Below are 13,704 nucleotides of genomic sequence, written 5' to 3'. Positions count from 1 at the left end.
CACAGGCAGTGCCTATGTATACTTTCTTAAAAACATCCCCTAAAGTTAAAGACTTGTACGTTATAAGGCAGGTTCCGTTTCCAGAGAATCAGAAAACATTGTCATATCTCTAATCATACTTTGCTGCTAGATTTCATCTTCACTGATGGAATTACATTTCATACACATTCTTTCATTCTGTTTTTCTTTTTTTTCTGGCTCATATTCGGTGAGCATCCATTAAGGTAAAAAAATGTCCTTAAAAAAAAAAAAAACTCCCGTGGCGACACCTGGTAGACATCACCTTAATCAAATAATCCAGGTGAGTTCGGGCGTGGTGGCTCACACCTGTAATCCCAGCACTTTGGGAGGCTGAGGCGGGCGAATAACTTGAGGCCAGGTGTTAAAGACCAGCCTGGCCAACATGGCAAAACCCCATCTCTACTAAAAGTACAAAAACTAGCCGGGCTTGGTAGCAGGCGCCTGTAATCCCAGCTATTTAGGAGGCTGCGGCAGGAGAATCGCTTGAACCCAGGAGGCAGAGGTTGCAGTGAGCCGAGATCATGCTGCTGTATTCCAGCCTGAGTGACAGGGAGAGACTCTGTGTCAAAAAAAAAAAAAAAAAAAAATCCAGGTGAACTTGCTTATACCATGTTGCTTTGCTCTAATGTTGTAAGAAGAGCACCTCATCTCTGTGGTTTCTTCTAGAAACTCATAACTACAGTCTAGTGATGAGAAAAATACAGACAAACCCAGATTGAGGGACATTCTGCAAAATACTTGACCAGCACTTTCCAAATTTTAAAATTGCCTTTGCTTTTTTGGTGTAAAAACAAAATGCATCCTTTACAATTCATCTAATGATTTCCATCACTACTACACATTGCAGGCATGAGTGCTTTTGTTTTTCAGTTTCACTGATTTTTATAAAACAATGTGGACAAAAATGCAATTTATATACTATAACTGCATAAACATTACCATTGGAAAAAAACAGAACAGTGCCTCAGAAAGGGTAGGGCTGACTGGCAAGTGGCATTTGACATGCTCATTCCTCATTGAGAGTGAGTATACCGAAAGTGATTTAGAGATATATGTATCTGTCAAACTTCTTTCCATCAATTCCTGCTAACTTAAGCAATAAAGGAGTTAATGGAAAAGAAATGGAGTTCCTTGAGAAGTTAAAGAGCTGACTATGCAGGCCAGGTGCAGGGACTCACGCCTGTGATCCCAGCACTGGAAGTCCAAGGCAGGAGGATTGTTTGAGCCCAGGACTTCAAGACAGCTTGGACAGTATAGTGAGACCCCATCTCTGCAAAAAAAATTAAAAAGTAGAGCGTGGTGGCTCACGTCTATAGCCCTGGCTATTCGGGAGGCTGAGGAGGGAGAACTGCTTCATCCACGGAAGAAGAGGTTGCAGTGATCACACCACTGCATTCTAGTATTCCAGACTGGGCAACAGAGAGAGATCTTGTCTCAAAAAAAAAAAAAAAAAAAAGGCCTGGCGCGGTGGCCCACACCCATAATCCCAGCACTTTGGGAGGCCGAGGCGGGTGCATTACCTGAAGTCAGGAGTTCAAGACCAGCCTGACCAACATGGTGAAACCCCGTCTCTACTAAAACTACAAAAATTAGCTGGGCATGGTGGCAGGCGCCTATAATCCCAGCTACTTGGGAGGCCGAGGCAGGAGAATCACTTGAACCCGGGAGGCAGAGGTTGCAGTGAGCCGAGATTGCACCACTGCACTCCAGCCTGGGCAACAAGAGCGAAACTCCATCTCAAAAAAAAAAAAAAAAAAGTTAATCATGCAGTTTCAGGAAAGAAACTGAAACCCAGGAAGCTCCAGGCATCTGGGGGACAAGGGACAAGAACTGATGGATGCTGTCCTCAGGCACTGCCATGGGAATAATGAAGTGCCTACCATTTTTCATCCTTGAGTTATTTGCCTCCATATTCAGTTCCGTGAGAGAGGCTGTTTGACTTAACACGGAGCAGCAGAGACCACTGGTTCCTGGAACAGACAGAGTTTATGTTCACCCAATACCTCATGTACTTCCCAACATTTCCCAGCCTGCCTTAAAGTTAGATTGAGGCCATGTGACTAATTATGGCCAGAACACTAATTCGCAGAGGAATGATGTGTGTCCTTTCCAAGATGGGACAGTTACAAGCTGGTGTGCCTCCTTCATCCTTCTATTACCCCATTGCCTATCCCTCGGAGGCATTTCCAGCTGACCTAGCCATCCTGACCTCTATTGCTGGACTTCCAGTTCAGGAGGACAAGGTTCACAACTGCCCATCACAGCGCCGGCACACTGCAGGTGCTCGGTAAGTACGTGCTGAATGGAGGAATTAATGCACAAATAATTCCTAAAACCCTGTGGTGCCCATCGCTTACCTGTGTCTCCCCAACCAGACTGTGAGCTTCTTGAATGCAGGAGCTGGGTCTCACTCAACTTGCCAGGCCTCGTGCCCAGCACTGCATTGACACAGAGTGATACCCAACAAATGTTTGTTTAATGTTGGATGAAGGGAAAGTGATTGGATGGTTGCATGCGTGGATGTATTGGTGAGTTGGAGGGCAGTTGCACCCCAGTCAATAAACTGGTGTTTGTTTCAGTATATATCTTTTGGGATCAACTATCATTTCCAGGAGAAACTGCAGCGTCCAAGGCAGCATAGCCATGAAAATCCAAGCAGTCAGTCCCTAACCACCCTTGGAGAAGCCACCACCACCTCCTCTGCCCAGGGCCTGTGAGCTTGTGAGCCTGTGAGGTCCCCCTGCCACACACACCACACAACCCTAGCCCTAGAGCTCTCAGCTGGCCTCCCCGCCTTGAGAAGAGAAGGTTCTTCTCTTCTACAGAGAACATTCACTTCTACAGAGAACATTCTCTACAGAGAACATTCACCTCTAGGGATATCCAGTTAATGCTCCAGAATGGTGGTCTCCTTGGGCTATGATGGATAGTAAATAGATAGTAGATAGATAGATAGATGATGGATAGATAGATAGATAGATAGATAGATAGATAGATAGATAGATATAGATAGTAGATAGATAGAAGATAGATAGTAGATAGTAGATAGAAGATAGATAGATGATAGATAGTAGATAGATAGTAGACAGATAGTAGATAGAAGATAGATAGTAGAAGATAGATAGTAGATAGATAGAAGATAGATAGTAGATAGAAGATAGATGATAGATAGTAGATAGTAGACAGATAGTAGATAGAAGATAGATAGATGATAGTAGATAGATGGATAGATGACAGACAGTAGATAGAAGATAGATAGATAGATAGAAGACAGTAGATAGTAGATAGATAGATAGATAGTAGATAGTAGAAGATGGATAGATGATAGTAGATAGATCGATAGATAGATGATAGACAGTAGATAGATCGATAGATAGATAGAATATAGTAGATAGAAGATAGGTAGATAGAAGACAGTAGATAGTAGAAGATAGATAGATGATAGTAGATAGATAGATGATAGATAGTAGATAGAAGATAGATAGATAAATAGATAGAAGATAGCAGATAGAAGATAGGCAGATAGAAGATAGATAGTAAATAGATAATAGACATATAGCCATGCATTACTTAACGATGGGGATATGTTCTGAGAAATGTGTTAGGTGATTTCATCATTGTGTGAACACCGCGGAGTCTGCTAACACAATTTTAAATGGTAGCGCGTACCACACACCTAGGCTATATGGTCTAGCCTGTCACTCCCAGGCTGCAAACCTGTGCAACATGTTACCATGCCGAATACTATAAGCAGTTGTAACACAATGGTAAGTATCTGTGTGTATAAACATATCTACACATTGAAAAGGTACAATTAAAATATATTGCTAAAGGTAAAAAGTGGTACACCTAAGTAAGGCATTTACTGAAGGCCTTGGAACCAGGGATGCCGATGGTGTAATGAATGGAGCTGCGGGACTGAAAGTCGCTGTGGGTGTGTCAGTGAGTGCATGGTGAGGGAATGTGAGGGCCTAGGCCATTACTGTACACTTTTATGTGACTGGCAGCACAAAATTTTACTTAGACCAGCATCACCGCAAACATGTGAATAATGCATTGTGCTATGACATTATGACAGCTATGATGTCACTAGGCATTAGGACTTTTTCAGCTTCATTATAATTTTATGGGACCACCATTGTACATGTGGTCCATCACTGATCAAAATGTCATTATGTGGTGCATGACTATAGACAGATATATAAGGAGAAATTAGGGGAATTGGCTCACGTGATTATGGAGGCGGAGAAGTCCCACTATAGGCCGTTCCCACTACAGGCTGTCTGCAAGCTGGAGACCCTGGGATGCCAGTAGCAGCATGGCTCAGTCCAAGTCTGAGGGCTTTGGAACCACGGATGCCAATGGTGTAATTCTCAGTCCAAGACCAAAGGCCTGAGAATACTTCCACTGGTCAGAGGGCCACTGGTATGGGTCCTGGAGTCCCAAAGCCAGAGAGCCAGGGTTCTGATCACCAAGAGCAGGAGGAGGAGAGTGTCCCAGCTCCAGGACAGAGAGAAAGGGAGGAAATCCTTTTCTCCCTTTTTTCATTCCACCAGGACCCACAATGATTGGATGATGCCTGCCACATTGAGGGTGGATGTTTCCCACTCAGCCCACTGACTCACAGCAATCTCCCCTGGAAACACCCTCACAGACACAACCAGAAATAATGCTTTACCAGTTCTCTCGGTATTCCTCAATGCAGTCAAGTTGGCACTTGAATACATTAATGATGAAGTGTTATATAATATAGGTAGAAAACAAGTCACACCATGAGAAGCACATGATCCCTTTTGTTTTTTGTTTTTTGAGATGGAGTCTTGCTCTGTCACCCAGCGAGACATGCCACCATGTGGCATGATCTCAGCTCACTGCAACCTCCGCCTCCCGGGTTCATGCCATTCTCCTGCCTCAGCCTCCCTAGTAGCTTGGACTACAGGCGCCCGCCACCATGCCTGGCTAATCTTTTTTATTTTGAGTAGAGACAGGGTTTCACCGTGTTAGCCAGGATGGTCTCGATCTCCTGACCTCGTGATCTGCCCGCCTCGGTCTCCCAAAGTGCTGGGACTACAGGCGTGAGCCACTGCGCTGGGCCCCCTTGTGTGTTTTTGTTTTAAGTGAAGTATGTAAATCAATAGAAATGGCAAGGAAAGGTATGGAAAGAAGGATGCACACCTAGCTGTTGCTTGAGAAGGAGAGTAGGATTGTACAGCAGGGCCACAGTGAGGAGTAAAGAAGTGGGAGCCTTAAACTAAGAGAGAGAGAGAGAGAGAAAGAGAGAGAGGTGAAACCCTGAAAAGGAGATCTATTTGATTGCTTGAGGTACTCACAGGGAACAGCCTTGTTAAGAAAAATTATCCAAAACTGATGAATAGAATCAAGAGGACAACTGCCTGTCCTTTTAAAGATGTTTTCTTTTCTTTAATTTTTGGTTTTCCTTCTTTCTTTTTTTTTGGGGGGGTGGTTTCTGGTTTTTGAGACAGAGTCTCACTGTGTCACCCAGACTGGAGTGCTATGGTGCCATCTCAGCTCACTGCAACCTCCGCGTCCCGGGTTCAAGAGATTCTCCTGCCTCAGCCTTCCAAATAGCTGGGATTACAGGCACCCACCACCACACCCGGCTAATTTTTGTATTTTTAGTGGAGACGGGGTTTCGCCATATTGACCAGGCTGATCTCGAACTCCTGACCTCAAGTGATCCTCCCACCTCGGCCTCCCAAAGTGCTGGGAGGGATGTTTTATTTTCTAGCACGGCATACCACTGTTTGACTTTTCTGTGTGTTATTAATAAAGGCCTCGATTTATGTGAAGTTCATGTAAATGATTTGTTCCTTTTTTTAAAAGCAAATAAACCGGAGATTATAGTTCATTGCTCTGTAGAATGTTGACTAGTTTCATATCTAACCCAACAATCGTATCCTAACATTCCTTTATTAAATTGCCTGTAAGTGCCCGGCTCCTCAATTGTTCTTGAAACCAGCATGACCATCTGGCTGAGTCGAATAAAATATTTGACTTGTGAACATTCTAATTTGTATGAACCATGTTTTTAATTTGTTTGAAATCCCTCCCAGGCTGGAGGGAGAGCTACGTGTGCCACCCCAGAACAGTGCCTAGAACCCCAATCCCTTCTTCTCTCTGCCAGGTCCTCTTCCAGCCTCCTCTTTATCTTTGTGCCCGCCTTCCCCTCACCGCACCCCCATCCATGTTGGACATCCCAGGGGTGCCTTTGCTCACTACCCCAGGGAATGAGAAACAGACTCTTCTGTCCCCACCCGCATCCCCCACTGACCTAAGAAGGTGCTGAAGCCTGGGACAGAGACAAAAGTGGCAGAAATGGAGAGGGATGTGTGGGTTGAAATAGGGGGCTTGGATGTGGGCCCAGGTGGTTGAGGACCAGCCTACACTGTGCCCATTTAAAGATTAATAGTATATGCTTTAGAATAGTGCTTTACTAATATGATTATGAATCATAAGTATAATAGCTTGTGCTTAGTCCAACAATAAGAGAATCAGGCGGTGAGCTTGCTCCACTGACCACAGAGTGGAACAAACAACCACAGGAAGTCTGCGGAGCCTCTGAGCAAGAAAGTTGGCTTATTGCTCAACCTTCCACTTGAGTGCCTGAACAAAGGTCTCATGGGAAGGGAAGCGACCCCTGCTCCATTACCCGGGAGGGTACTGCAGGAGGCTGCTGGTAAAAGAGGAGAAGTCCTCTGCAGTAGGGTTAAGGAGGAAGCCTCCTATCTCCCGCATGTTCCCAGAGGCAAAGCAGCTGCTCTGCTGACTGTGCTCAGGAGTTGACCACTCCTTTGATGTACAGGCCTGTGGGTTTGAAGGGCTGTTTGCTTTCACGTCCTGTTCTGTTCTATTAGCCGCTTAGTTGGACTCTGATGATTATCTGTAAGTTGAACATAGAGTATTAGCTTACGTGGTGGAACAGTAAATAGTATTAACTGGCTAATGACGGACACAGCAGGCTCCGCCACCTCTCCCTATGCTCACCCAATGATCACCTCACCATCAGCCCACCCTCAGCCTATAGGATCAAAGGAACTGTACTCAATAAATATCAGTGGAACCCAGAGCTCCTGGCCTTTGCAATCTCCACGTTGCGATGGACCCTTGGACCCACTTTTGTTAACTCTTAAACTTTGTGTCTTTGTCTTTATTTCTTTTCTCATTCCCTCGTCTCCACCGGGAAGGGGAGAGCCTGCGGGTGGTGTATCAGGCTGGTTCCCCTACATCTTTGGCACCCAACACGGTCTCCTTGAACCCAGGTGAAGTTACACCTGAGCGTGGTCGTTGTGAAGAACGGTCTGTCCAGGAACTCCTGAGAACATGTGGTCGGCCTTGCGGTAAGCTTGTGCGCTCGGAGCATTCCAGGGACACCATGGGACAATCCAAAAGTAAACATTCTGCATATTTACATTTTATTAAGCTCCTCTTAAAGAGGGCAGGAATTAAGGCTAGCACAGAAAATTTGATTACTCTGTTTCCAACAGTAGAGCAATATTGTCCTTGGTTTCCTGAACATGGTACCATGGACTTCAAAGATTGGGAACAGGTGGGAATTGCCTTAAAACAAGTTTGTAAGGAAGGAAAATTTATCCCTCTAACAGCCTGGTCAAACTGGGCTACAGTTAAAGCAGCCTCGGAACCGTTTCAATCGGAAAATGAGGCTTATCCTCCAGCAGAAAGAATTTCTGCAGAGGAAGGTGGTGATGCTGCTGAAGGAGGAGAGGATAGTGAAGAAGATTTTGAGGAAAATACAGACAAACCTGGAGATGAGTTAATTTCTTTTGAGGAGCACGTGGGACCTTCAGCTGCTCCTAAAATAGAGAAGCCATATATGCCAAGATGTTTAAAATAAAGAAGAGCCTTGAGGAGCAGTCGGCTCCTCATTGGGATCATCCGGAGTGGCCGCCTCCAATAAAGCAATGTAGCTTGGAGCCTTGGAGGTCTGAATCTCAAATTTGCCCTGTTTCAAGAATGAATGAATTGTGGCCTCAGGAACCACGAGCGCATATGTTGTAGCACCAGTACAACATAAGGCTGCACTGCCATCTAATGTTAATGAATCGCCATTACAGTTTACTATTCGGCAGGCTAGATTAGCCGGAGATCTTGATGCCTGGCAGTTTGCAGTAGTTTTGCAACCCCCACGACAGCAAGGTGGAGCCCATCAGGCGGTATGGGAATCATTTTCTTTTAAGCTGCTCAAAGATCTTAAAGCAGCTGTTGGTCAGTATGGTCCCAATTCGCCTTTCGTCCGATCGCTATTGCAATCTGTGGCTCAGAATAAGCGATTGACTCCTTGTGATTGGGAGATTTCAACGAAAGTTACACTTTCGCCCTCCCAATTTCTTCAGTTTAAGACTTGGTGGACCGATGAGGCTCAAAATCAAGATCGAAAAAACCGTTCTGCTAATCCTGCTATTGCCATTACATTTGAACAACTTCTAGGAATAGGGGTCAATGGGGAACTGTAAACAACAATCAGGACTTCGAGATGGTGCCATTGAACAAATTCGCAATTGCTGTTTGAGGGCATGGGAAAAAATTCAGGATGTGGGAACTACTTATCCGTCTTTTAATTCTATTAGACAAGGCTCAAAGGAACCATATCCTGATTTCATTGCTCGCCTTCAAGACGCAGCTCAGAAGGCTCTCACTGATGAAAGTGCCAGGAAGGCCGGGTGCGGTGGCTCATGCCTGTAATCTCAGCACTTTGGGAGGCCGAGGTGGGCGGATCACCTGAAGTCGGGAGTTGGAGACCAGCCTGACCAACATGGAGAAACCCCGTCTCTACTAAAAATATAAAAATTAGCCGGGCGTGATGGCACATGTCTGTAATCCCAGCTACTCAGGAGGCTGAGGCAGGAGAATTGCTTGAACCCAGGAGGCGGAGGTTGCGGTGAGCCGAGATCACGCCACTGCACTCCAGCCTGGGTAACAAGAGCGAAACTCCGCCTCAAAAAAAAAAAAAGAAAGAAAGAAAGTGCCAGGAAGGTGAGTGTAGAATTATTGGCTTGTGAGAATGCTAACCCTGAATGCCAGTCAGCTATTTACCCAGTGAAAGGAAAGATTCCGGTGGGAGTTGATGTGATTAATGAATATATCAGGGATATAATGGAGTTGGTGGAATCATGCATAAGGCTATGATAATGGTTCAAGCCACGACAGAGTTAAAAGTGGGAGGTCCAATTAAAAACTTTTCAGGCAATTGTTACAATTGTGGGCAATTTGGACACACAAAAAAGGAACGTAAGAACAAATCGAACAAACAGGCAAGATATAATCAAATAAAAGAACCACCTGGCTTATGTCCCAGGTGCCAGAAGGGTAAACATTGGGCTAATCAGTGTCACTTCAAATTTGACAAAAATGGCCAACCGTTACAACCGCAGTTGGGAAACAGGAAGAGGGGCCAGCCTCAGGCCCCGCTCCAAACGGGGGCATTCTCACTCCAGCAGTTGGTCCCTCAGTCGGTCATTGCCTCTAGTCCAACCACCATCATTGTCTCTTGCCCAACCACCACAGTAACACAATTGGCGCCAGCTACAGCAGGGAGTACAGGCTTAGATTTATGTTTCCCAAAAGCTATCTCTCTGCTTCCAGGGAAATCCCCTCAAAAAGTCCCCACTGGAGTATTTGGCCCTTTACCTGATGGACAGTTGGACTTGTTTTAGGAACATCTAGTCTAAACTTAAAAGGAGTTCAGATTCATACTGGGCTGATTGATTCAGATTTTGTGGGAGAAATTCAATTGGTTATTAGTTCCAGTATTCCTTGGAGTGCAAACCCAGGAGATAGAATTGCTCAGCTGTTGTTATTACCTTATGTAAAAGTAGAAAAAAGTACAGTAAAAAGAGAAAGTGGTTTTGGCAGTACTGACAGTGAAGGAAAAGCAGCCTATTGAGTAAATCAAGCTTCTAAAAACAGACCTGTGTGCACAATGATTCAGGGAAAACAGTTTGAAGGACTGGTAGACACAGGTGCTAATATTTCAATTATAGCTCTAAATCAGTGGCCAAAAGCGTGGCCCTGACAAAAGGCTTCTATGGGCTTGATTGGAGTAGGCACAGCATCTGAAGTCTATCAAAGTGCTACAATTTTACATCGTTTAAGACCAGATGGGCAGGAAGTCACCATCCAACCTATGATTACTTTCATTCCCATTAATTTGTAGGGGAGAGATTTGTTACAGCAATGGGGTACAGAAATCACCATTCCCCCTGCAATTTACAGTCCTGAGAGCCAAAGAATGATGACCAAAATGGGATATATTCCTGGGAAAGGATTAGGAAAAAAATGAGGACGGAATAACCCAGCCGATTGAGGTCTCAGTCAAATTTGACCGAAGAGGAATTGGATATCCTTCTTAGGTGCGGCCACTGTTGAGCCTCCAAAGCCCAATGCATTAAAATGGAAAACTCCAAAACCTGTTTGGGTTGATCAGTGGCCGCTTCCTCAACAAAAACTGGAGGCATTACATTCATTGGCAAAAGAACAATTAGACAAAGGACATATTGAACCATCTTTTTTACCATGGAACGCCCCAGTTTTTGTAATTCAGAAAAAATTCGCTAGATGGCGTATATTGACCGACTTATGAGCGGTTAACGCAGCCATTCAACCGATGGGAGCTCTCCAACCAGGGTTGCCATCTCCGGCCATGATCCCAAAAGAATGGCCGATGGTAATAATTGATCTAAAAGATTGTGTTTTTTACTATTCCTTTGGCTCCTCAGGATTTTGAGAAATTTGCATTTACAATACCTGCCATGAATAACAAGGAACCAGCTACTAGATATCGATGGAAAGTTGTATCCCAAGGAATGTTAAATAGTCAAACTTTTGTTGGAAAGGTTATTCAGCTTGTCAGGGATCAGTTTCCTGATTGCTATATTATTCATTATGTTGATGACATTTTATGTGCTGCTGCAAGCAGGGACAGACAGATTGAGTGTTTTGCTAGGCTACAAGAAGTGGTGGGACTTACAGGTCTCGCTATAGCACCAGATAAAATCCATACTACACCCTATCATTACCTGGGAATGAGGGTACAGGAGAAAACAGTAAAGCCTCAAAAGGTGGAAATTCATAAAGAGTCCTTAAAAACCTTAAGTGATTTCCAAAAATTATTAGGGGACGTTAATTGGATAAGACCTACTTTAGGAATTCCCACCTAAGCAATGTCTAAACTGTTTGCTTTGCTGAGATGGGATCCAAATTCATGTAGCAAAAGAACTCTGATGCCTGCTGCAGCTGAAGAGTTACAAATGATTGAGGAAAAAATTCAAAGTGCTCAAGTCAGTAGAAGAGATCCTAGTGTTCCATTACAGCTCTTGGTGTTCCCTACTCTCCATTCTCCTATAGGAGTGATTGTTCAAAATGTTGACTTAGTTAAATTGTCCTTTTTAACGCACAGTATGACTAGAACTTTCTCAATTTATTTAGATCAAATAGCTATTCTTATAGGCCAAGTACAACTGAGAATAGTCAGACTCATTGGCACCGATCGAGATAAAAATGTAGTTCCTTTAAACAAAGCACAGGTTCGACAAGCCTTTATTAATTCGTCAGAATGGCAGTCAAATCTGGCTGATTTTGTTGGCAGTATAGATATTCATTACCCTAAAACTAAAATGTTTCAGTTCCTAAAAATTGACTACCTAAATTTTACCCAAAATAACTAGTTCCATTCCTTTGGAGGGAGCTGTAACTATCTTTACTGATGGCTCTCAGAATGGAAAAGCAGCTTATACAGGACCGGAAGAAAAGATTATTCAAACTCAGTTTCATTCTGCACAAAGAGCTGAGCTACAAGCAGTTATATCTGTATTGGAAGATTGTAATCAACCTGTTAATATAATCTCTGACTCTGCTTACGTATTCCAAGCTGCCAAAATGGTAAAAATAGCTTTAGTAAAACATATTTCTGATGAACAGTTAAATTTCTTGTTTAGTTCACTTCAACAAGCAGTTAGGACTCAAAATTTTCCCTTTTATATTACACACATTGAGGCTCACACAAACTTACCAGGACCTTTAACCCAATTAAATAATCAAGCAAATTTATTAGTGACGCCTGTTCTAACAGTGTCCGGCCTCTGAGCCCAAGCTAAGCCATCATATCCCCTATGACCTGCACGTATACATCCAGATGCCCTGAAGCAACTGAAGAATCACAAAAGACGTGAAAATGGCTGGTTTCTGCCTTAACTGATGACATTACCTTGTGAAATTCCTTCTCCTGGCTCAGAAGCTCCCCTACTGAGCACCTTGCGACCCCCGCCCCTGCCCGCCAGAGAACAACCCCCTTTGACTGTAATTTTCCACTACCTACCCAAATCCTATAAAAGGGCCCCACCCCTATCTCCCTTCGCTGACTCTCTTTTCGGACTCAGCCCACCTGCACCCAGGTGAAATAAACAGCCTTGTTGCTCACACAAAGCCTGTTTGGTGGTCTCTTCACACAGACGCGAACAGAAGCTCAAAACTTCCATTCCCTAACTCACGTAAATGCTGCTGGATTAAAAAATAAATATTCATTGACCTGGAAACAAGCTAAAAATATAGTACAACATCCTCAGTGCCAAGTGCTACAGCTACCCACCCAAAAACCTGAAGTTAACCCTAGGGGGCTTCAACCAAATGCAGTGTGGCAAATGGACATGACTCATGTCCCATCATTCGGAAAACTTTCTTTCGTACATGTTACTGTTAATAATTTTTCTCGGTTTATCTGGGCTACATGCCAAACTGGAGAAAGCACAGCTCACGTAAAACGACATTTATTATCTTGTTTTGCAGTCATGGGTGTGCCACAGAAAGGAAAAATGGTCTAGTGGAAGGATACCAGAACCAAAACTTGGAAATTAAGAAAAATTATTACTTGGGGGAGGGGTTTTCCTTGTGTTTCACCAGGAGACAATCAAACACTCATTTGGATACCCAATAGACATTTAAAATTCTACAATGAACCCTACACCGACCGGTCAGAAGAAAGGAAAGAATCAAAAGAGAAAGAAGACCGGTCCCTTCGACCTGTCTTTTCGGGAGCTGAGGAAAATGGTGAGGCTGAGCGTCTCGGAGAAAAAACAGAAGACGGAGAAGACTCGCTAGGCTACACCACTGACATGGGGACAGATAAAGAAGCTGACTCAATTGGCAGAGGACACCCTAAAGGAGAAACAACTAGCGATTACACCGGGTAATATGATCTTGGCTGCCTTGATGGTAATCACCACGGCTAAGTCTCTCTGCTGTTTCAGCTAAGCAAAATTTTACTACTGGGCTTATGTTCCATTTCCTCCTTTGATTAGACCTGTCACTTGGATGGACTCCCCTACTGAAGTTTATACAAATGATAGTATCTGGATGCCTGGGCCGACTTATGATCGCTGTCCTGCATAGCCTGAGGAGGAAGGCATGTTAATGAATGGGATAATTGGGTATAAATACCCTCCAATTTGTTTAGGAATTGCTCCTGGATGTTTGCCATTACAAATACAAAGTTGGATGGTCTACGTACCTCCTCATAATCGTTCTCAACCTAGTTATCACGTAGTGAGTGGAATGTCTTTTCAACCCATCAGGACTGTAAAAACTTAAGGGGATAGTTATTATCAGTCAAATATAAAAGTCCAAAATTACAAGCCTAAGGGATTGGCTTGC

The 13,704-nt window shown here is 43.9% G+C and overlaps 1 long non-coding RNA gene across 1 annotated transcript; it reads right to left on the bottom strand.

Annotated features, from left to right (window-relative positions):
• Positions 1-6,458: 6,458 nt before the first annotated feature.
• On the bottom strand, positions 6,459-8,094 carry LOC112206018 (uncharacterized). The gene is made up of 2 exons (XR_002940141.1): positions 7,803-8,094; positions 6,459-6,922 (listed from the first exon to the last, which is right to left on the bottom strand). It is a non-coding gene; the product is annotated as an uncharacterized LOC112206018 (long non-coding RNA).
• Between the last annotated feature and the right edge of the window lie 5,610 nt (positions 8,095-13,704).

The sequence above is a fragment of the Pan troglodytes genome, chromosome 19 (assembly GCF_028858775.2).
Source record: "Pan troglodytes isolate AG18354 chromosome 19, NHGRI_mPanTro3-v2.0_pri, whole genome shotgun sequence".
Lineage (NCBI taxonomy): Eukaryota > Metazoa > Chordata > Mammalia > Primates > Hominidae > Pan > Pan troglodytes.
This window is presented reverse-complemented; position numbering and strand designations above follow the sequence as displayed.